This window comes from Sinohyriopsis cumingii, chromosome 6 (assembly GCF_028554795.1).
Source record: "Sinohyriopsis cumingii isolate HCF-2022 chromosome 6, ASM2855479v2, whole genome shotgun sequence".
Lineage (NCBI taxonomy): Eukaryota > Metazoa > Mollusca > Bivalvia > Unionida > Unionidae > Sinohyriopsis > Sinohyriopsis cumingii.
Genome location: NC_142966.1, coordinates 167,119,765 through 167,143,711, shown reverse-complemented (window position 1 = coordinate 167,143,711; position 23,947 = coordinate 167,119,765). Strand labels below are relative to the sequence as shown.

The 23,947-nt window shown below is 36.3% G+C and overlaps 1 protein-coding gene across 2 annotated transcripts in view; it reads right to left on the bottom strand.

Annotated features, from left to right (window-relative positions):
- The window catches only part of LOC149798487 (uncharacterized), a 74,968-nt gene that overhangs the window by 39,382 nt on the left and 11,639 nt on the right, over positions 1–23,947 (bottom strand). The window contains exon 1 of one of the 2 annotated variants that reach the window (XM_089963687.1): positions 743–847. The exons of the other annotated variant lie outside the window; for it this stretch is intronic. The gene's annotated coding sequence lies outside the window, so the exon portion shown is untranslated. Of the gene's footprint in view, positions 1–742; positions 848–23,947 lie in introns of those variants that run through there. 2 annotated transcript variants of the gene reach the window in all.

The following is a 23,947-nucleotide window of genomic DNA, read 5'->3' as shown; positions in this document are numbered from 1 at the left end:
GCAAATATATACGTCGTAAAAGTCAATCAGCGACTTAAAAATGCAAGGAATGCAACATTCTTTTTTCTTTTGATTTATGTGATTATGAAATGTCAAGAACACGAAATGAATTATACAAAAGGTTTGCGTAAGTACTTGAATAAAGTACTCATATTATGATCGTGAGCATTTGCATCACATGCAGTCATAATGTAACCACTTAAAGATGCATTTTACTATATATATATATATATATATATATATATATATATATATATATATATAACATCTTATAATGTTCAGTGTTATAACCTGATAATATTTTTAAATCGATCACGTATGATTAATTTCACAAATTTCTTGGACGACGATGCCGATTTTGATTGAAATAACAACATATTCATTAGACAAACATCAATAAATGTTAGAATACGCTTGTCTGTTTGAAGCGAAGATGAGGTTTAATTAAAAACGAACATTCCTAACTGTTTTGAAAATTATACAGGTTATGTATCAATGAGCTACACACACGAATATCCGAGTAATAAAGGCTATCAAAATATAAGAAAACTATTATGGGATACGTAAATGAACACAGACTAAAAATATATTCTTAATAAATACGAGAAAGAATTTTCAACAAAGTAAGTAATATCTTCAGGGCAGATAAAATGCGAAAAGAAAATATTGAAAGTAGGAAAAGCTATTTTACAATCTGTAGTTCGTCGGCCAACATTTGAATACGTAAAAACGAAATACCTACCTTCCTTCACAAGTAATCCAAAGGGAAGTTATATCTCAACATAAAGGATAAATATATACAAAGTTACTTGCTGTGACTTTTAGAAATCGCATTGCTTTGCTTTCGCGGCTATTATATCTGCAACACGATATGTAAGGGCAAATCAGGCATATAGACGACTTATATTATCTATGCACGCTATCTTTCTTGCGTTGTCGCATTTGAATAAATGAGTATCGTGTTTTACCCTACATCCCAATATCGTCGTTTCCACATAGGAAATGTAGACCTCTTATGACATTTCCACACGCCAATTTTGGGTCCAGTTCAATTTTACATTCCCACACGAACCAACAGTTTCATCACTTTTTCACGTGATAATATAACATTGATACAAAAATACCTAGGGAAGAGTATATATATATATATATATATATATATATATATATATATATATATATATATATATATATATATATATATATATATATATATATATTTACATATATATTTACATATATATATATGTACAGATTGATGTATCATTGACTTTCGCATACTTGCTGTATTTATTATCTAAAAAAAGAAAAGCGTTTGGGCAAATTATTTGAATTTATTTCACATTCCTCAACGCTTTCATAATCTGAAACAGTTTGCAAACTAATTTTGCATCAATTGCACTTCGCTGTACCGTAACAAGCTTTAAATTCTGCTTTTTTTCTCAAGTTACTGATTTTTCAAATAAGAAATAGAGTGGCAGGTGGGACATCATTTCTCATAATCATCTTTGATTACGTTATACGTGTCTTAATACGGCATATAGACGAAGCATATACATATTCCATACACAAGCATTAGCACGCCGTGTAAGGATACCTAGGAGTATTTGGTACATTTTTTAAATCGTTAAATATGCGTGATACCATCACCTGTGTATAGTCATATTGTTCCATTTTAAACTGCAGTTTTCTAGCGGATCACGAATGTATAAGGTTCGTCTTTTGCACATAGTCTTTTTGTGCTTATCTCTATGACGACTGGGACAATGCGCCTCATTGAGAAGCGGGTCACGGCCGTCGTTAAAATGACCTTAGCTTACAACAAACCGTCTTATGTTACGTAGATACCATACATCTGAATGCGACAACCCATTTAATTTTTGTGTGTGATTAAAAATGGGGTGGGAGGTCGAGGAATGTCTACACTAGATTTGTGAACAATTTTATAGACGCCGAATATTTACATTAAACCAATTGTTCTATAAAGATGTTGAGAAATATTGTTGTTAATGTGCTTAGTTATTTTTCTTTTCAAAGTAACCATTAACTCTATTACCATCTAATTACCAATGAGCATTCCAAGCATTATGACAAATCTGCAAGTCTGGCCAACATGGAATGTATTATAAAAAGGGAAGATTTGGTGGCTTTTTCATCCACTACAATGTAACATAGTCGGGAGTGATGTACAACAGGATTTCAATGTCTTCATTTATGTTTACGCTGTTCGTGAGACAACTACATTTTGGTACTAATCAAAATTAAAAATCTACTGTTTCCTCTACAATAATTTCCTTAGTCAAGTATTATAGTTAGGTCATCAATGTCACACAACACTACTTAGACGAATTTATCAAGCTATCCAATCGCAGTTACTTTTAGTTTTTGAGGTGGTCAAAGATTGCGTCTGCATATTCCACTACAATCTATGCACTTTTATACAAATTGAAGAGTATGTGAGAAAGTTTACCAGTAGCTTCTCGTGGGTCGGTAGTTCTTCCCGGGGTTTTCCCGGGTCCTTCCTCCACCATTAATACTGGCCGCCATGCATAGCCTATCGTGTGCTGAAAAATGGCGTTAAACCCCATAACAACAACAACAACAAGAACAAATTGAAGAATCCATTCATTTGACTGTGCCATCAAACAAAACCTTCCTTGGAATAATATGTAATGAAAGCACTTTAGAAACCAAGTATTTGCACATTATATCCCATTAACTGTGTGATTCAATGTTGGCATTACTATATCATTCAATATTGATTACATTGACCAATATACTGTATGAGCCGTAAGCTTTATATACATCGCAATCAACGAGCCTTTCATTTTAAATGGGAAAGATTTGAAGCCGTGCTTTCCACTTAATAATTACCTGTTTAAGAATATTTAATCATGTGATTTTACAAACATATGCCTTGCATGGGTTTTCAAATAGTAAAGTCAGGTTTGTGATCGAATTCACTCTGAATTCCATCTAGTACAAACAATTATGCGCGGTTTAGCAGCTCTCTTTATGACTAGGTAAAGAATTGTTGATAAGATATGTCATTAAATGCTCAAACATTCGAGCCGTTTAACCAGCGTTCCTTGTCGAAAACGGTTAGTGAACATTATAACATTAATCGCCTCGCGGGTCCCTCAATGACTCAAGTGAAAACTATTCCACTCCATTTTATACCAGTAGCAGAATAATATGAATAAATGGCTGGGGTGTGGGAGAGGGAGATACGCTTATCGTATGCGTTGGCAGGACTATTTGTTTTCACTATAGCATGGCGCGGTGTAAAAAAAAACCAAAAAACAAGATGCATTAACAGTGTGGCACATAGAACATTGAAAGCAAACAGTTACGACCCAATTTCTGCAATCGTAAATATTGATAGCCCTCCTGTTGTTAACCCAAAATATAGCTATACAACGTTTTCGGTACATGCCCACCGTCCTAGTGTCAATTTCTGCCCAAATCATTTTACAGGACCAGAATTAAATTTTACCTAAAATGTGTGACTGTGCCGATATAAAATATGGCAATTATATTAGAACTTTGAATCTGTACGACTCTAAGTATTAAAATAAGTGAGGAAAAAAGTTGCACGAAATATTTAATTTAAATTATACAAAAACAATTGATTTCCCTATCACACAAGTGAAAACTTACAAAACAATTACAGTATTGTGAATTAAATCCCAAATAATCCTACAGGTGCTATCATATGTTTAGAAGTATAGACTGTTCTGAATGAAGTCCAGTAGAATTGAATATCCTGATGTGCTACAGTGATACAATCTGGAATATCTTGTAATCAGATCACGATAATCGAAAAGTAAGAATTTTAGTCCATAAAGTCAATCAACACTATCCAGTTCCAATTCATTATTTGAATACAAAATGCCTTCGAAACTACATGTTAACACAACTGCAAACTCTATTCATACATTCCCAGAGACTGATATGAAACAATAATGAATATTTGGTAACCAAAATAGCCATTTATATACAAATACCCTCTTGTCATACGAGACAAAATACTAGTCTGGAAAACCTAAATTTGCGACGGAAAATCCCACGAAATGACACAAGTTCGCTTCCAGGACCAGCTAAGTTCATAAACAAGGTTAGGCCTTGGACACACATTTTAGTAAATATCTTAACAAGCATAACCAAAATCAGGTAGGCAAAGTTTATACCCTAAATCATGGATAAAAGTCAAGCACACACAATAAATTCAATATCCATAACTCGACTTAAAGATGAAGAATAACCTTGTTTAAATAGTACATAATTATAGCGACAAAGGATGCGGTAATTACATAAATGCAGAAATAGTATTCGGAACAGATTAATATGTAATTCGGATCGATAGTGAAAGAAATATAGAGCAAACATAAGACTATTTGGTGATTTTCCTAACCCTGAGAGGAATATTACCGTCATAATTATTACCAACTCTCCCTCCACAATTCCGCGCAATCGGTGTTGCTAAAGCACGTTTACAAAAAAGATTCAAACGTCATGAACCATTAGTGTTCTAAAGCAAATAGCTGATAAACTGAATATTTTAGTCTGTGGATTTTTCAATGCTCCAATCTAATTTTGCCAATTATGAAAAATTTAATGTATGATTTTATTTGTCCCCCAATGGCTTTGTAGATGTTAAGTTTTGTTTGTAGACTGATGCTCTTCGGTCATACAAATTTGCACTTAGTCCGCCAAAGAACATGCTTGCTTGGCATCGATGCGAACTGCCCGTAACGTTGTACTGCCGAGATAGAGGAATTTGCCCACCGCCTCGAGGGGTTGGCCATTTACAGTGATGATACGCTATACATAAGGGTTTCCTGATACAGGCTGGATCATTACATCTGTCTTCCCGATACCAATTGTGAGTCAAAAACTGTAATACGCTGAAGAGAAATAGTACCTGTTGTGTTGCATGTCAGACTCCGATTTGGCATTCAGGGAACAGTCGTCAGAAAATAGGAATTCATGAACAGTCACTTCCTGTGAGATCACTTTTGAATGCAGTCTTATCAGATTGCACAGCTAGCCATTAGATGTAGATAGTCACGGAAAGTATCAGTAACCACGGCAGCGAACATCATCCTCAAGAAGGCTGGGGGCCAACACACATCCCTGCCTGACTTCATTGGTGAGTGGGAATTGTTCATATAACTCAACGTCATCTACAACACGAGCGAGCATGCCACCATGTAATTGCCAAGCCATCACAATAAAATTCGCTGAGCAACTACATTTTGCCATGAACTTCCTAAGGCCTCCACAGCTGACTGTGTCATAGGCTTTTTTGTCAGGTAGATGAATGTAGTGTACAGGTTGGAGTTCTGTTCATGGCATTTCCCATGGAGTCGACGATCTGGAAAGATGTTGCCAGCTCTTTGCATCTAAGCGATGCCCCGATAGTTATGACATAATTGGTTGTTTTCTTTTCGCTTGTACAAGTGGAAGATGATGCATCCTTGTACACAAGGGGTGTAGGTCTTTAAGTTCACATTGATTCGCCCATCAAAGTACTTCGGCACCCCAGTTGATCATATATATTCACCAGTTTTAGTTTTATCTAGTTCAATCTTTCTCTTTTGAGATCCTCTTAAGACAGTGGGCCTATTCATTCTCTCTCGAATCAATGTGTTTGTCACTTGCGAATGTTGTTGTTATTACATTAGTCACTATGTGTGACAAGACTACTTTTGGGGCAATCCCGAAATAGATTGGAATTACAAGCTTCTTCGGCTACTGAATTAAGAGGTGGCACTTTAGGATAGTAACTTTATTCCAAGAATGATTTCCTAATTTTTAAGCGAAATTTTAGAAATGTTAAATTTTAGGCAAATTTACAATATAATGTTCTATTAGTTTACTCACTGAAAAGAAAACTTTCTTGGTTGGATTGTAACGTTTTTTGGAAAAGTGGAGACTAAGAATTTTAATTTATCGCAATAAAAAAATGGAAAGGAAGGATTAATCGTAGAAGCAGAGTAATCAAACATTTCAATCAAAATATTGAAAATTAATTGAGAAAACAATGTGTGGTGTTGATGCTAAATAAGGAAACTAAAGTTCATAATTGTTAAGTGGTTTTTAATTTTTGGTCCAGAATTATATAAATTATACATTTTCACTAAATCAAAATTTCCTATCAGTTTGTTTATTAAAAATAAGACGTTTATGGTACGATGAATACATTATTTTAACGATAGGAACAAGAAGAGAATGTATTAATTATGCCTTTTTAATACCCGATAAAGAATACAAAATTGAAGCAGATGTTAGAATATTCTTTATCCTACCTTTGCATCACTTTTTGCAGCATATATGGCAGAAAGCCATAATTGACCCAAAACTACAAGGATGGTTTGGAGACAACAAAAGATTTGTCAACTATCATGCTCCTGTGCCACTTAGCCATCCGCAAATAGCCAATTTATCTTAGCTACTCAAATCTACGACATCCGGCATGATATACATCATTCAAGAACAAAGAATGGTGTTAAATTTAACCATAAGGTAAAAATCGTGACAGAAGATATTACGGAAGAAGACGTTATATCCACGGAGGTCTTTTTATTTTTAGCCGAGCAGAGTGGCGATATTGCCTTCTGATCTCAAAGAACTGGTTGTTAAAACTTTTGCAAAGATCGAGGAACAATTGGAAAAGATTCTGAACATGCTATCATAATGGTGGCTACTCATGTGTGGAATTAATGCAATACAATTCCCAGTACTGACAGTTTCGAGGAAAAGGATGTATTCCCACGTCAAGCGGATCCCCAAAAAGAGCAGTCATAAATGTAGACAACTGAGACACCCAATGCTTCAAATGGGTTGTCCAATGAGCCCAATGTCTTCCAGATGACTAACGACCATCGCCCCGAGAGTACTAGAGAGTACTGTAAGTACATGAGAACTTCGGAAACTCTCCACTTTGATAAGTTTTCGAAGAAGGTACCAGAGATAAAAAAAATAATCTTAATCCCACCATAGCTCTTAAAGTCTTTGGATGAGACTACATCCTATTTGCATCTCAAAAAAGTGCTGGTCAAGACCATTAACTTGATGCTGCTTACCATATATGAAAGACACCACAATGCATGGTTTAAAGATCTTTTCTGAATGGTATAAATCAGTAGCAAACATAAATATCTAACCGCGATTGCTGGTGATGTCTCAATGACTTCTGTCAATCTGAGATTCTCTAGGGAAACAATAAAGACTGCCACGATTCAAGCTTAAAGCCGCAGCGGTCATTTGTACCAAAAGCCTGGAAAGAATATGTTATACTTTAAGAATATTTTTCATCAGATGGCTGTAGCCTATGTTATCCACGCTGACCCCAAGACCTTAATGTACTCATAAAAAGGAACGAGGTTCACCCTACCTACAACAACACTGAGAATACTGCCAGCCAATCCCCGTGTTCCTTCTGCTACATGGTCAAGCGATGTGAAGGCAAAACCACCACCACCTTCAATCTGGTTATACACAGAGTAAGTGACGCGGTAGTCAAACTAATCGAACTTGAGAAAGAGCCAGTAGGCTACCTGGAGAAGTGTTTTTGTGTGGCAACACATAACCTTCACTTGTGACGCCAGCCAACACTACGGTGTTGAACTGGTCAATACCAAGGATCTACATACAGCTGCACCCAGCAGTTTGACTAAGCCTGGAAGAAACTAAAGTACCCGGCATAGTCCACAATATGTGCAGCTATCACAGCCAGAAACTGATGACAGTGGTGATTTGGAAACGCCCGACCTAACTGCAGCTCCACCCTAAGCATTAGTCAGTTCGTAGTGACATGGTCCTCATAAGAAGCTTTCCATGCATTGTGTATGCCTTGGGGTGATGCTGCTTTCCGCGCATGCGTCAGCAATGTTTGAAAAGGTCATTAATAGATGTATACTTTTGTGCTCTTTTCTAACAGGGATTAATACTAAAACGTGAGTGCTCTGAAGGATTTAATGCCATGGGTGAAACGAAGGGGGAGTTTACTTACCATCCAGATAACAAGGTCAGTTGAAATAAATTTATTAATTACTAGCGAGCGTCAGATAGACCGAAAGTGAGTAAAACTTTGGTATGAAATAAGGTCCGACCCGGTTTGTCTACGATACCAGTAATTTCAGAAGAAGAAAAAGTGGAGACCTTCTTGTTGGTCCATTGGCGAGGCGGCCAATACCTACCGCACTGGGTGACTTATCGAGGCAGTATATGACGGACTACCCATGGATATCCCATCTGTTGAATGTAATGTACGCATTCAGTGACAATACCGAAACAATGGCTCAGCGGGTCCCACCTACCCCAAAGTACTGATCAAAGGCATAGGCATCTATGGACTGCCCATGTGGCTTTCCCCGCAGAGCCATATATGGCATGGACGGATCACGGATGACATAGGCTGGTGTTGGATCAAAAGGCCTAGAAGTCTCTCCATTCAGGGCAGCTAAAACGGCTGACAATCGTCGAATCCACTCAATGCTGAATTCATTACCCTTTATATCAGAAAGCAGCAGCCCATGTGCGTATCGGTGCCCAAACGGCATTTCGGCCATGTCTCGGTTAAACCTCCATACAATAACCCGAATTCTATGGACGCTGGCCTCAGCACACCATATAATGTCTGGCCAGAAGCTGCGACACAGAGCCCATAAAGTTTCACCCATAGTCGACCTTCACCAGCTTGGGCCACTTTAGCAGTCCTTGTTTGTAAATCCTTTCCAGCGCCAATACATATAAGGTAGCATTCTTGTTGGATATGGGCTTGGAAGAATGTTAGAGACTGGCGACGTTCAATCGCCCTCCAACTTTGTGCAGCTGAAAAAGACATTGGCCTAGTTCATCTTGATGTGGGTCGAGACTCTAAAACTTGTTTGGAAGACGTTTAGCGGCAATCGCAGATAGATCTGCCAGACGGCTTGCATTTTCATCCACTATCTTTAGAGCCCTTAGCTGTCGTCGCTGCCCCAATCAGTAACCCACGGGGTTGTAGTATGTGCATTACAAGGTGAACCTCCTCTACTCCATTTCTAATGGGACCGCTTTCAGATAGCTGCGAGCCATCAGGCTGCTAAATTGACTTTGATTCCACACTTAGTGCTTTTCTCCGGATACTTACTTCAGGGCAGCATGTAATCTTTTCCAGGCTTTCCGCGACGCAAACTCCGTTCCGATGGCCTAGTGGTTAGAGCGTTTACCTTGAATGCAGAAGGTCGTTGGTTCGATTCTAGGCCGAGTCACACTAAAGACTTATAAAAATGGTACTAACAATTGCCTCGCTTGGCTCTCAGTATTAAGACGTTAATGTTAGGACTGGTCAGCCTAGAGTCAGGATAATGTGGCATGCTGTCCCAGTGCTTGACATCACTATAAACTGCCACACTACAGCTATTATCGTAACGATACAACTGAAAAATTGTTAAAGCTACATTAAAAATCCAAAACACACACCGACACACACACTTTTGCAGCCCCATCAATGTGACCTTTCTGGCGCCTGATAGTGTCGCCAAGATTTCCTGTCTTTCACCGGCACTGCAGAGTGTATGCGAAAAATTTGGAGAATGCCGTAGGCGTTCTATTATTATGGACGTCGTTGATCGGCCTGTCAGGTTGACCCAGCTGTTGTTGAGCCTCCTGACGCGCTGTTTGCGCAACCGTCCGATGTACTGATGTGCGAGATAATGCCTACATGATGACTGCTCTCAACGTGCTGTACTACATGGTGTGACGCCAAACTGGGAAGTTATATATTCTCCGTAATTCGAGAGGAGTCAGGACCCTTTCGAGTGTAAATTGACTGACTATGTCTGATTGAGAGTCATCACGCTAAACCAGCTCGAGTAAGACAAGAAGAAACAGCCACTGCAGATATAAGAACACACAAATGAATAGTGAAACTCATCATCTATATCATCCCCATATTGATATATTTTTCCAACGCTCTCACTGTACTGAAAAGTTGTGGTTGATTGATTTTAGCAAGGTCAAATAACCTTTCGCTCTAGATATATCAAATACTAAGTTTAAAATATGTTTGAATAGTTTGTAAGTCGTACAAGTGGAACTCTGCCTCGATCATTTGGGCGTCCCTACATCCATCTTCAGATTGGCCTTCTAGAGCGACGAACGCTCACGCAATGACGGGACGATGATGATGTTTGAAAGGAACGCCATAAACAAAGTCTCTTATTTTCCGAATTCGGCGACAATGCGGCGGAAAGATGGGATGTCTCTCTATAAGCCGACCATGACTCCGGCAGTGTGCTTGCGTGCGTGCGTGCGTGAGTGCGTACGTGCGTATATATGTATGTATGTATGTATGTATGTATAATGTCCGTATCAATGATACACGAAGATATATATGTACAGCCTTATAAAGTTAGAAAAGCAAAAGCATAGCAAATGTTTATATATATATATATATATATATATATATATATATATATATATATATATATATATATATATATATATAATCTCCTGCAATTAATACGGAAATACTATATCATAAATGTTGCCTGTGGGTGCTGAAATTTCCTAGAATCAATCCATCTTTGAACGAAATTCCCCTGGTAGCTAATCATTACAGACAAATACCTCTTATTTCCAAGCACACGCCTGTCATAGAATTCTCATGAGTTCTATTTTTATCAATTAACTCAGCAAAATCTTTGAAAAACAGATTGTAGAATATCTGACTGTCTTACTGGAAGGTCAGCAATACTTACAACATATTACGATTTCACTGTAACTAATAAGTTAAAATATAAATATGTATTCCTTATATGTCAAAACTTTTGCATTAAATAATGCATATTTACATTATCACGCCTGCGGGAGAAAATACGAGACTGACAATGATAGTGGCTACAGAATAGAAATGACACATACAGTGCATAAAAAAAAAACCAACAAAAAAACAACAAAAAAAAACCCGACTGATATCAGGTACGCAGAAGAAGAATGCGCTACTTAAAAATGCTAATTAAAGGTGTTAATATAAATATTAGGGTGTAAACCTTAGAGAACATAAAGCATTAGGAACTGAGCACGAACCCTTGTCGGTAAGTTTGCCCGTAGAGTGAGAGTTATTGTATTATATCAAGGCAACCGACGTTCATTAATTTTTTTGTATTTTAATCCCTCTTTGCTATATAAATAAATACACAGTAATTAAGCAACCATGACTCGAAGTTCATGTATTACGCCAGTCTTAACAAAACACGGGGAAGACAAAAACACAATATAGCATCAAACATATAGCAAACACAGGAGGATAGGAGGATCTCTTGCCAATGACCACGTAGGACAAACAGGCGGGAAGGAAACCAGCCTATAGCTTGTGCCTGCAGAAGGCAGTACGACCCCCATAATCTCAAGTCCTTACAACTGGGTAAGGTAAATTGGGAGACGTGAGATTATGAACCCTAATAACCAGAAACTCTTCAATATGTTAGAACAAAAAGAGAGAATCCCCAATTTAAAAAAAAAAAAAATAAATATTTTTATATCCGAATTTCTCTTTGTTTTTTAGTCGAGAAAGACATACCAAAGACATTAAGGTGATACACAAACACATATAAACCTTTATAATATTTCGACCTAATGGGAGGACTTACCGAAAGTGACTAGCTAACATTGCTAGGAACCTGAGAGGGGCTCTTATATAAAGCAATAATTCTTCTCAGTTTTGTGTTTTTGTCCGCTGACTTTTTCCTTGCAAATTTGAGCTTATCCAGGAGTCGGGCAATTTTATTTTAGAATTCATGAGCCGTTCAAGTACACCATAATAATATGACAAACATATTTTGTTCAGGGAAGATCTGAGTTTAATGAAGGAATAAAAACCAGACATTTATAAATAACTTGTATTTTAGAATATTTACTTACATGATACTTACCTCGGTGCAGGCACGTTTATGCTCCAATATCGCGCCTGGTAACCGTATCATCTGTCGAGGTGCCATCAGTGCCAATGACTTCAATTGCGATACGAGTCAAAAGATAGCTGATGAGTTCGCAGCATTTATTTGCAAAGGAGCAATCAACTGCTGAGAAACAATCAATCTATTAAAGGATTTAAGTCGCCTACGCAACTAGTGCTTTTGCGACTGGTTAATTCTCGAAGGTCGAGATTTTCAATTGATCGGGACTCTAAGAATGGAGCCACAACAGTCCCGCTTTTATGTGCGAATGTCGCACTTTTTGATTCATGAACATGTCCGGCCGAGGTGTGTAAGCCACTCGTGTAATTTTCCTAATCCTTTGAGTTGTGTAATTGTATTACTATTTTAGTTAAAGCTGGAATTTTGAGTACATTGTGTACTTTTGATTTTCCGAAATCTTGTCAATCAGCTGGGTGTCAGACACCCTATACATGTTTGAGAAACAGTTGAGTGTCATGTTTAAATAATCAGGTAGTTATTTGTAACCACGTATACATCATTTGATTTATTTACATGTGTTACCTGCATAATGCTTCATTGTTTGACGAAAAAATGTTTTCGCTCTGTTTACTTCTGTTCTTCTGTTTTTATCTGAGAAAGAATCTATATTAACGTAATTAGTACATAACATCTAAATTTGCAAGTTGTTCATAATTAAAATATATTTTCGAGTTTGTTTTGTCAGTTGCAGTCTGGATTTATATATATGCTATACAGTGACAGTGACAGAAAGCTAGAGAATGGACATATGACCTGAATGTCTGACAAACTATGTACTGTACCTTCATTGCGTAATGTTTGCGCCATTCTCAATAATACCATTGATGAGCATTCAAAAGGTATTGGAAAATGCTATATTCAATTGGCATGGTAATAGCTTTATTCGCTCAGATCCTATGGAGTTAGGGATTTGGGTTGTGAGATAGCCGTTGTGTAAGAATAAGCTTCTGCTATGTACCTGGATGGTCGGGGAGTGAATGAGCTAATTAGTTATCCAGCCTTGGCGTTGCCCTATTTATTTTGTACTTAATATCATCACACCATTTTTACCCGTGTATATTCGGTACCACCCTTTGGAAGTCCGTGTACCCTTAATATGAATCAAGATTGCTCTAGAAAGATTTATTAAGTCAACCGAAGTTAAGCAAATGCTAGCCTTTCCAATTTATGTATTATTTAACTAATAAAAAAACTATTAATACACTGATTGATCACTCTACTGCATACGTATTGATACGTAATATTGCAGAATGAAGTTATAGGATAAACAAATAGTAATTCAAAACAAATAGGTTTAGTTTTTAAACAAAACGCTATCCGTGTATATGATAATCAATATTAAAACATATTATGCTTATTTAGCTTGCAAATACAAATAATAGGTACGATCTGTATTAGTCACAGAGCCTATCTTTTAAACTCCACGGACGCATAACTGGATCATTGGAAACTATTGAGATGTAAACATTCATCCTATGTACACTTTATAGACTTGGCCCGTTACATTGGTTGTTATAAATGACTTTCCAAAGTCTAATATAAACCTTGATCGTAAATTGAATCAGCTTTATTGTGTGGTCGTATTTGACGAGACGGTTAATATGATTTACCCTACATACCGATGTCGATGTGACCTCCTGAGAATTTGACGCTTCTTTCCAGATTGTCTAAATGACAAATTGTCTTCTCATTGGATTTAACATTCCAATACAAAACATCACTTTATAAATATAATAATATAGTATGACAGATATGTATGATAGGATGTAAGAAAATCATCCAAACAACATGTCAGTGTATCTAAGGATGGATGAATGGATTCATACATGTATGTATGCATGCATGTATTACTTATTGTTCACGTACGCGTGTAAATAAATACATACGTTTGTATCTATTTATGGGTTTATGTGCGCACACATATATGTTTGTGTGCATGGTTATTTGTATGCATCTTTTCTCAATCTTCACAAGACGCAATTCCCAATATTTACTGAATTTAATATGAAACTTTTAAGTCAAGTGATTAGAGTTTTCGTAATCCCAAACATTTTTAAAATGCAAAATATAGTAAACGACGATTCTTGGTTTCTTGCATTTATTTAGGATTACATTCTACGTATTTTAATGAGAGAGAGAGAGAGAGAGAGAGAGAATTTCTCTGCACCTTCTTCACAAGCTGTGTTGGAACACTTAAGAGTACTTTATTTACGTTTATTATATACACATGATTCCGTCAGTGGCAAAAAGTCATTTTCTTCCATTTTAAAGTGAAATTTTGTGTTGGGTAAAGACTTTAGAAAATTCTTTTCTTGTAAAGCGACGTTTCCTATTTATCTTCTCGACAACTTGTTCAGCGGGTCAAATTCTTACAGGTTCGGTATTGAAATGCCATAATAATTGTCTAAACATAATAGTCTTGTAATGCGTCAATATCATTCATCTAACATAGCGACCAGTCATATTCTCGCATTTGTAACGATGAAAAGGTTAGGAGGGTGGAGGAAGATCTATATAAAACTGTGCAAATTGTCCAAATGTTCAATCTGTACAAGACAGTTGTAGTTCCATATACACTTTGAGATTGATTAGTATTATGTACATAACTATTTCCTTTTGAATGTTCAGTCTTTGAGAAACGAAGTGCATTGGGTGTTGTTAACACATTGTTTGGCAATCATGTATGGAGAGAAAGAGAGAGAGAGAGGCGATAGGTGGGTGTGTATGTAAATATGTATATATGTATGCATGCATGCATGCATGCATGTATGTATGTATGTATGTATGTATGTTTTCTTAATCTTTACCTCATTTACCTTTGAAGCATGTAACATTAGTATGTTTAACCTGCATTTTACATAATCACACTCTGTTGCTAGCTGAAGTTTGATACGTAAGAGTATTATGTACATGTTTATTGCGTTTGTTATATTGGCCTTATTGTGTCAGCTGTGTATAGTCATTACAAATTACTCCCATTTAATAGTGAGGCTTTGTATTGAATCACGAATGAAGAGCGTTGTAAGACACAGCTCACTGAATAGTGGGTCATGGCCATCTTTGCAACGATATAACGATATAATTCTAAATTACATTCTTAGATAACGTCAATATCATTCATCGGACACAATACAACACAATTTCTTGTATTATTGACACATAAGAAAGCGGTGGGGATTGTGTCGCAGGTCCACATTGGATTTTGAATAAATTATTTTTATCCTAATGTCAAATCTGTATAAGTTGGCTATTATTGTATATAAATGCTGAGAATTGTTGTTTTGAATGTTACATTGAAAACAATCTTCCTTAACATTTGTGTGGGACAGTACACAGTTAATCATTATTTATTCAGTGTATCCTTTAACTCGATTACAACTTGGCAATGAACATCTATTATTACAAATCTACATGAAGTTTGGTCATCAGTGATGGAACGACAGAAAAGAGACAAGTGAGTTGTTCTTGTAATCGCTACAATGTAGCATCATGGTGTAATGGACAATAGGGGCTCAGTCTACTAATTTAGTTTTTTATGTTGCTTGTGAGCCAGCAACTGTTTGGTTTGATGCAATTTAAAACTTTAAACGAATACGTTAGTAAACTATCGCAGTAAAGTTCGTCCTCTGTTGTACGGCAAACACTACTTTTACAACATTATCAAAATATATTAATCATATATCTTTACCTTTCGAGCAAATTAACTGGATTGACCGTACGTTTGCACATACGGAGAATTCCGTTATATATGAGCGTGACAAATTGGCATCACAGATATACTATTATGGCATAAAAAGCACTATATAAACCCGGTATATTGCATTATGTCCACTCAATACTGAGATAAAGTGCAAACATTACTATTCTGCATTATGAATAGCATTTATCAATATTGTATGACACTGATATTACCATACTTTCACTTTCACCATAAGCCTCTGCATACCATTTAAGTGTGGCTTGTTTACTTATATACAGTCAGAGGTAAATTTACAAACAAAAGCCTCTTATCGATTTTCGAATAGTACAATCAGGTTTGTGATGGAATGTTCACCAGCTTCGATCTATAAAGATCCATTTTCGTGGGGTTTGTATCTCTGTTTATCGCACTGTTGTTTTCTCGGTGAAAAATATTGAACTCCATTTGATACGAGTGCTAAAATAATGTTTGTAAAGGGTGGGGTTTGGGAATAAGAAGATGTAAAATAGATGATAGAAGTGTCCCTTTTAATGCATCTATTCATTAAGTATTGCTGATGTAATAGTACGAAGTTTGTAATGTGTTATGGGAAAACATAACTGGGTGAATCCTGCCTCACTGCAAAGTACATTGCCTAATGACTTTAGGTACCGTGTTAAATCTCTGACTGCATTATCTTTAACATACCTGCTTGGGGCTTGATTGATGTTTATTAGAATCCTTTTTCATAATGGCTAAATATATGGACGAGGGACGGTGAATTTGAGATATAAGGATCAGAAAACGTTTAAGTTGAGCCGATACCGAGACAATATTGTGCCAGTTGAAATAAGTGTCACAAAATGATTGTTTTTGTTTCCCAGAAATCGTTATTAATAAGAGCGAAATAGAGATAATTAGTCTAACTTCGATGGGCATGTATTTATAATGGCTGATAGTTAAAGTATTCTCCCTCTAAAAATTTGTAAGTCTAAGTTTCTCCTGGAAGGCAAGCAATTCTTAGCTCTGAGGTAAAATATCAAGTATATTTTCTCGTTTAAATTATTTATGGGACGGGTCACTGGAAATTTGAGGAACACGGACCCTTGCAGGTATATATAGATTCTAAATCAGCTCGGTCCTATGGCCTCCCATGATGCCCCGCACATACGGTCAGGCACGCACTGTTGAATAATTCGATACCAGTGGAGAAATTCAACATGGCGGAAGTAATACGAAAATGCGTAGTCGTTAAAGAAATATCATAATATCAGTTATTTATATCTGTGTCGCCACCAGCTGTTTGATTGTGTTAGTCACAAACATATGAACTAAACAAGTAATAAAGGTTTGTTGATATTGTTGTTGGGTTTAACGTGATTTTTCAGCACAAGATATGATGTGCATGACGGTCAGTATTAATGGTGGAGGAAGAACCCCAGAAAACCCCGGGAAGAACCACCGGACCCACGATAAGCTATTAGCAAGATTTCTTACATACCCTAATTGGCCGAAACCTAGACTCGAACCCACACAGACAGAGGTGAGATGGCCGTTATCCGTAACGAAAAGCGCTTTAGACCACTCGGCCACTCTGGGCCCCAAGGTTTGTTGAAAGTGTCATTATGCAATTTCAGCCATTATGTATGACCTGTGGGAGGGTGGCATTGTGGTAAGATAATGCTCATTTCTATGTCTGTGCTTTAATTGTGAAAGATTGGTTCATTGTGTCTTACCGTTATTTTACATTTAGTTTCAACATTTTTGAGTGTACTGACTTTGATGTTATGCAGCATACTTGCATTTTAAAATGCATTAATGGAACAGATACTAGGATGGAGGTGGCTTGGAAAAAATATGTATACCCAAACATACCTGTATAGAATTTTAACCAGAATGAGTTTTAGCCCACAACAATTTTGAATATAAATTGTCCCAAATCTTTGTGTCAGAATATAAAACGCAAGTTAGAACGTACTACTTAAGATGAGCTACGTTGTTGCATATATCAATAGTTGCATTATAATTATATAATGATCAGGGTTATAACCCAACATTATATATGAACGCAACATCATTTACGATTCCTGGTGGTAAGTAAACCAGTAATTATACTACTCGTTAGCGTCTTTGTTTTGCCTCTGTTGGAACATAAAGTATATTGCTCTATCCCTTTCTGTTCTATGACTAATAGCTTTCCAATTGAAATTCGTAACTTCAACTTTATGTAAGTTACTTTTTGTTCAGCGTCATATTTCCTTCATGCATCTAATATTGTGAAATTTCACGGGGGAATGGGCATCTGATAGAATAATCAATGGGGTTTTTGTTTCTTCTTCTGTTGCCCATGTTATCCCACCGTATCGATACTTAGCTAAACATTACATGTTCAGAGATTTTGGCTATAACAGAACTGACATATGATTGAACGATATATATATATATATATATATATATATATATATATATATATATATATATATATATATATATATATGGAGGTTTGGGTCGTGTTTCAAACTGCATGGCCTAAAGTGTCAGTATTCGACATGGATCGTTTTATTGATGTGTCCTACAAATGTGAAGTAAGATATCCATTCAAGTGTGAAATTAGAGTTTCATCATGTGATAATCAGGTGATTATAGAATTTTTTGTAGAGTCTGCGCCTTTAAAGAACTCTTCTGCTGACAAACGAATGTCGTCTTTACGTCACTTGGAAATTGGAGAAACATGGAACTCAGTTGAGACACACGCCGTAGCTTTTTTGTTCGCTCGGTAGTGAGGCCTTTTGTGTGTTGCAATTCTTTATTCATGAGCAACAGGCGGGTCAAAAGCTGTTGTCAGGGTTGAGGGCTTGCACAATATTGAATAATACACGTAAGCATGTGGTAGGATCAAATGGAAAGGTTCAACAAAGTGAACTAAATTATGGATACTATACAGTAAAGTGAGATTTATATAACAGTAAACCTATTAATAGGATTTAACTAAACAAAACTGAAGCTTTTGTAATAACAACAATATATTTTTCTACAAATTTGTAACATTTGTACGATTAGTAACTATTCATCTATAAAAAAACAGACGGCAGCTCTAAGGGGAAAAAGACCTCGTACTGTATGTCGCTAATAATAATAATAATAATAATACATTTATTTCAAGATGATGATAGTATAAGCTAATCTTTCATATGGTTCTCATGGCGATGTATATTGACACTATTACATAAACTTAAGACAAAGCAATTTGTTCTCTGTACGATAAGCTATTAATAATAACCCGGATCATCCCATGTTGGAGACAGAGCGGAGAGTGTAATCACTGAATCCTACATGAGGAGCGTAACAATATGGACTGAATCGATTATTATTCAGAATGAATACTACCATACAGGTTAGAGCATGTATGCTTCATTTGCAGTGTTTGTTAGTTTCATTTTTCTCCATGATTATAAGTTATATACAATTTTATTTAGTACTTGAACATGTCCAAAATCACGTTCATTGTTAACCTGACAAGTAACATGTATATTGTAAGTAACACAATACATTTTTAATATTCCTCTATGAGTATGGGTTAAGTATTAGGATTATCATTGATGGAGGTAAATATGTTTATTTGGATCTGGATCTCGGACACGGGAATTACCTCATGGAGGAGCCAATTGTACCTGATAATGGCATGTTCTTTATTATAATTTTATAAATAGACCTTATCGCTTTGAGCTTTAGATCATCCTTTTGATTCTATATAGTGTCTTATTTTTTATATAATGTTGATTACATCAGAAATGACTCAATCTTGCTTTAACATTTTTAGCAGAATCAGTCTTATTGCTGTTTTCCGTATTTCATTAGGTGGAATTATTTTGTTTAAATTATTGTTCACTGGCAATACAAAGTGCTCCTCAGAAGTACTCTTGGACAATAACAGTAGTTTTGGATTATAGTGAATTTGGACAAGGACATTTCTGGATTATAATATTGCAATACATCAAGAGAATGTTAACACATCGTCACACTATTGGCCACAGGTACATCTGCATATTCGTGACCCCAGGTACATCAACACTTTCAGGATTGGTACTTATTTGGAATAACACTGGCATTAATCATCTAACTTTATACCTTTCGACTTTAAGGAGCAATTGCCATTGAATTTACAATACCGTGGGTACTTTTTAATAAGTTGTTGGTTTTCGCTCATATCTGTAAATTATTTTAAGACTATATATATATGTATATATATATATATATATATATATATATATATATATATATATATGGTTTTAAAGTGTAGATGCACAAACAAGTGTCAATAGGATGAGAACCCTTACTCAGTGCATCTAGTCAGTACAGTTAGAAAAGACAGATTTTCATGCAATTTCAACTGAGGGTGATGCTGAAGATTATATTTATCGATTAAACGAAATGGATAGGAAAAAAGAAAAGAAAAAGCTCTAATAGATTTAAATATTTTAAAAATTACAGCATATAAAAGCGCTAATTAGTTAATTAAATTCACGAGAGTGTGTCCGTTTGTGCCAGTATAGTTACTTTCGTTATGTTTATTTATATGAAGCACACTATGTATTTTTTTCTTAAATACGTTTTGTATAAATATGAATCATCTACCCAGAATGACCACTGACCTTACGCAAATGGACATCACTCATAAAAAGTAGCAACAGGTCTATCTTTACCTGTTGATTAATTTGGGCACTAGTACTGCTAGGTGCCAAGGTGTAGATGTGGTGTAGATGTGGACCATTTTCGCCACAACAACCTAGGACGTAGTCTCATAGCTCGGCCAAAACATATGTAGGATCCTCCTTCTCCAGATGGCACAGACCCAGTATATTTAGCGCAACATAGCGTTTTTCCATACATGGGTCAAATCTTTCCCTGGTAGCGATCATAATCAAGTTATTGAAGGCAGCTTGAGCATTTGATTCATTCCCCAGTACTGTATGACATTTGTATAGCAGGTAGTACCTCAGCATATCAGGGTCAACGTCGGTTCTATAATCGCTATAGAGGAGCTCCGATGAATGGAAGAATTCATATTTAATAACATTTGGAACAATATCTGTCTCATCCATAGTGTACTTCACACGTAATGATAAGCATTGTTGTACATATTCCTCTCTGCCAAGTCTTGTGATAACAGCTTCTCTTGCGTTTGTGAAGCTGTAAACTTTACAAATGATATTTTGTCAATGACACTTTAAAATACATCCAGTATAAGTCGTTTTTTCTTTTTTTGGCATGGAGTACAATGTTTCCATTGCATTATTTGCTTTTCCAAGTACATATAGCACCCCGCCAAATTAACTCTTCCCGACATTCTATCGGTGTCAATGTTGGCAAAAGCAATATGAAGCAAGGGTTGATACAATTCATATTTCCTTCTATTTGACATTCCCGCACTCGTCATTATGGCTATGTTTATATATGCAAGTGTAGCTTAGCAACAGGGAGGGTAAACAGGCCACTTTTCAGACACTTCCGTTCGCGAAAATAAAGCTTCCTACGAAAATGAAAAACATAAGGTCAATAACGTCAACTGAAGCCTCTAACTATCTAGAGTTTCTCAAATTGGGTAAGCTCATTTTGTTACTTTATCTTTTGTCTTTTATTATCAACTAGTATGCGTGTTTTGTTTACCTTCCGGACACTCATTTGTGGTCGCACCCTCCCTGCTTCTATAAATGTGTGAGTAATTAAATCATTAATAATGTAAAATAATAATGTGTGATTGTACACAAAAAAATGGAATCTCGAACATCTAGATTGGCCTGAGACTGATTAGAGCCAATTAAGAAATATCTTCCAGTCCGTGATTCTGTTAAACAAAAATTACAAGCTCTTCAGGAATCTCAGTAATGCGCAGAAGGTGCAGAAGAAGTGTTAAAACCAATTGTCGAACCAACCAGGAAAATTGTTACAGCCGCTGAGGCGACTCAAAGAGCTCTTGAAACAGTGCCTGCTGATATTGCTGGCCTTACTCAAGCAGCTCAACCACCACCCCAGCAACCTCCTCAACCATAACCTGAAGACCCACAATCTCTACCAAGAGGTAGAATTAAAATTATAAATACAACTTGTATCAAAGACCTAAACCAAGTAATTAACATTGGATAATATGGAAGAGATAAGTATGTAAAACCCGAATATATTACGAAGATGAGATCTTTCTATTGGATTTGGGATGTATATCGCATCTCTACTAATACTCTACTAATACTCCGTAAATCAGATCTGAGGAAGATGTTAATAATCCTGTCATCTTCATCCAGATAGTGGATGAGCATATTAAACAAGCAATGCATGAATGAGGGCAACAACTTGAAAAAGCGAAAACAACAAGGGATTGAAAGGAAATTTAAATAACGTCGAAACGTAAAATTGTTGAACGAACAAGGAAAAAATAAAGATTTGGTATCTGAAGAAATTAGAAACAGGAGGGAATTGCGTTCACCAAGTACGAAAGAAGCAAAAGGAGCAACTGGAAGTCGTCCTATTACTCGAGGAAATGGTTTTATTACTTCACGCCCAAATAACGTCCATGTTGATTTTGATCGACTATAAATTCTGATTGGCGGAAATCGAGCTGGTAATAATTCCCCAGAAATCATTAATGAGGCAGCTGATATTTGTAACGATTATTTACAGGTGGTATCAGGGATATTAATGTTTATCAGTCTCTCATTGATGAAATCGTTGATAATTACCACAGTGATTAAGTGTAATTAGATAAAATGACTAAAATAAGATGATCATACATAGTGTTTAAGCGGACCGACCTCGGTCAGAGTGATAAATTTGCGATTACCTACGTATAAAGTTACATATGGAGATTGACTCGGTGATGTTGTTTATGGTCTATTCAGAAGGATTGCCCTAAACGTAATACCAATTGCAAAACAGTTATCAATGAAAGCTTTTGACGTTGTTCGTGAAAAATATGTTGGTGCTGTTGGTGATGTCGCCGGTAAAGCATTCTCAGCAATCAAAGATAGATTAGCACGATTAATACGATGAAAACCACAATCAGTAAAATTTCGCAGTACCGAAATTATGCCTGCAAATGTCAGTAAATAATAAATCAAGCTGCGAATAAAAAATTAGCATATTTGGCTGGTATACCCATATAAAAATATAACTGCTAGTCTCATAGCAAGAAATGGAATTTGACGAGGTGGAATTTGTGTTAATTATAATAAATTGTTCAAACGTATATCTGATCAAGCATTTGACATGGATGATCCAGTTATCAAAAATGAATATGTGCGTGATTATCAGTATTATTCTTATGAAAGATAGCCAAAATCAGGATACAAACAGATATTTCTTGCCTGCCAAGGCATTCCTTGAAGTTCAGGGAAGACTTGTAAAAACTGATAATACTCCATATGATGATGCGCAGGGTGGGTTTGTTAATAACGGATTTATGACATTAACAGTGCACGATATATTATTAATGATCGGGAAAATGAAGTTTGTCATAATGATGTTGATGTGGCTACGACGATATTGGGGTTATCCCGATACAGCAATGATTATTCACGGTCTGCTGGTCCGTCAATGATATTTGCAAAAGATACTATTGATCGCGCTGATGGCTGACCTTATATTTTTTGGCGCCCCAAATTGGTTACTGCTGCGGGTGACGACGCTGATGTTGAAATTTATTCTTTGTAAACGCAAATAATTTTAATTTGGGATTCGTAGCCCGTAAAAATCAAATTGATGCACAGGAAAGAAGATAGTTGTACAATAACACTGTCACATATCTTCGGTTTCTGCAGAAATGTTTGAAAGGTTATCTTCAGGGCAAATAATATATTTGTTCTCGTTCGACATTCCAGGGATGACGATGCTATCTGGTTCGCTGAAGTTGTTGATTCAGCGGGAACCACGACACTTCGTGGAAATGTGTAACTGACAAAATTGTAGTTGTGGGTGTAAGTAATGTCACCATCACTCGCTTTTATGGACAGCGGCGATAAATCAACGCAATCATGGTTGGCGATGACTACAGACTCGATCACAAGCACAACTGTTGGCGCATTGGCGTGGCAGATGGCATCACAACAGGAAGTTTCAGCACCACGACATGTATTTATAGCTTTTCAAGATACCCGACGAAAGAATTCTCAAATACACAATCATATGGCATTTGATCAGCTTAGGGTTAATGAAGTTTCTTTAAGAATAAATGGACATCAAGAACCGTCTCAAGAAGTATTGCTGGATTTTGAAAAAAAAATCATGTTGCACGTTTGATTACATTTAT